The sequence below is a fragment of the Sturnira hondurensis genome, unplaced genomic scaffold (assembly GCF_014824575.4).
Source record: "Sturnira hondurensis isolate 20B ecotype Veracruz unplaced genomic scaffold, ASM1482457v3 Scaffold0009223, whole genome shotgun sequence".
In the NCBI taxonomy this organism is placed as follows: domain Eukaryota; kingdom Metazoa; phylum Chordata; class Mammalia; order Chiroptera; family Phyllostomidae; genus Sturnira; species Sturnira hondurensis.
The window spans coordinates 1,064,972-1,067,014 of record NW_028081854.1 but is presented as its reverse complement, the minus strand read 5'-3'; the positions used below and the strand labels follow the sequence as shown (position 1 = coordinate 1,067,014).

Here is a 2,043-nt window from a genome sequence, read left to right as displayed (position 1 = left end):
CCAAAGAGGCCTAATCCAACACACATTATAATTAAAATGCTTATTTTAAAAAAGAGAGAATCTTCAAAGCAACCAGGGAGACACAAGAAGTAACATGCAAGGAAACTCTGATAAGGTGAGCTCCTGATTCCACAACAGAAACACTACAAGCCAGGAAAGAATGGAAAGAAATATTACAAGTAATGAAGAGCAAAGGCTTTCGATCAAGACAATTCCACCCAGCAAGGCTCTCAGTTATAATGGAAGGTGAAATATGGAGTTTCCCAGACAAAAACAGACTGAAAGACTGTACCTCCACCAAGCCTGCCCAACCAGATATGCTAAAGGGACTTCTATAAGAAGAGGAAGAAAAAAAGTGAGAAAGGGAGGAACACAGGCACAAAGTGGAAAAAATGAATAAGTGCCTATCCATAATAACCTTAGATGTTAATGGATTAAATGCTCCAATCAAAAGACATAGGGTACCTGAGTGAAAAAGAAATCATGACTCACACCTACACTGCCTGTAAGAGACCCACATCAGAAAAAAAGACCTACACAGACTGAAAGTGAAGGGTTGAAAAAATATTCCAAGCAAATGGACAGAGAAAAAAAGCTGTAGTAGCAATACTTATATAAGATAAAATGTACTTCAAAACAAAGGCCATAACAAGAGACACTGAAGGACACTTCACAATACTGAAAGGAAGAATCCATCAAGAAGACATAAACAGCTCTGCTCCTCCTGTTCAATAGACAGCCATATCTTCCTGTGCAGTGCCAGCCTCAACCTTGAGACATGATGGTGAAGATCGGAGTGAATGGATTTGGCTGTATAGAGTGCCTGGTCACCAGGGCTGCCTTTTACTCTGGCAAAGTGGACATTGTCACCATCAATGACCCTTTCACTGACCTCAACAATATGGTCTATATGTTTTAGTATGATTCTCCTCATGGCAAGTTCAAAGGTACAGTGAAGGCTAAGAATGTGAAGCTTGTCATCAATGGAAAGTCCATCTCCATCTTCCAGGAGCAAGATCTCACCAACACCAAGTGGAGTGATGCTGGTGCTGACTATGTTGTAGAGTCCACTGGTGTCTTCACCACCATGGAGAAGGTTGGGGGTCACTTGAAGGGTGGAGGCAAGAGGGTCATCATCTCTGCTCCTTCTGAAGATGCCCTTATATTTTTGATGGGCATGAACCATGACAAGTATGAAAACTCCATGAAAATTGTCAGTGATGCCTCCTACACCACCAACTGCTTGGCCCCCTGGCCAAGGTCATCCATGACAACTTTGGCATTGTAGAGGGACTCATGACCACAGTCCATGCCATCATTGCCTCCCAGAAGACCACTGGATGGACCCTCTGGAAAGCTGTGGCATGGTGGCTGACAGGCTGCCCAGAATATCATCCCTGCTTCCATTGGCGCCGACAAAGCTATTGTTGAGATCATCTCTGAGCTAAATAGGAAGCTCATTGGCATGGCCTTCTGTGTCCCACCCCTGATGTGTTGGCTGTGGATCTGACCTGCTGCCTTGTGAAAGTTGCCAAATACAGTAACATTAAGAAGGTAGTGAAGCAGGCATCAAAGTTCCCCCTCATGGGCATCCTGGGCTATCCCAAGAACCAGGTTGTCTCCTGAAACTTTAAGAGTGACACCCATTCCTCCACCTTTTATGCCAGGGATGGCATTTTCCTCAATGACCACTTTGTTAAGCTCATTTCCTAGTACAACAATGAATCTGGCTACAGCAACAGGGTGGTGGACCTTGTGGTCCCCATGGCCTCCAAGGAGTAAGAGCGCCATGGACCACCAGCCCCACTGACAGAAAGAGAGACCCTCAGCTGCTTGGGAGTCCTAGCCCCAAATCGATCCCCTAACACACTGAGAATCTCCTGACCTCCAGTTTCTACCCTAGACCCCCTAAGAGGAGCAGGGGCTTAGGGAGACCTGCCTTGTCATGCACCATCAATAAAGTTCACTGCACCCAAAAGAAGACATAAACATTAAAAATATATATGGACCCAACATATGAGCACAAGAATATATAAGGAACAT

The 2,043-nt window shown here is 44.8% G+C and overlaps 1 pseudogene; it reads left to right on the top strand.

The window, feature by feature from the left end:
- Positions 1-723: 723 nt before the first annotated feature.
- Positions 724-1,626, top strand: LOC118994265 (glyceraldehyde-3-phosphate dehydrogenase-like; annotated as a pseudogene).
- Positions 1,627-2,043: the final 417 nt, after the last annotated feature.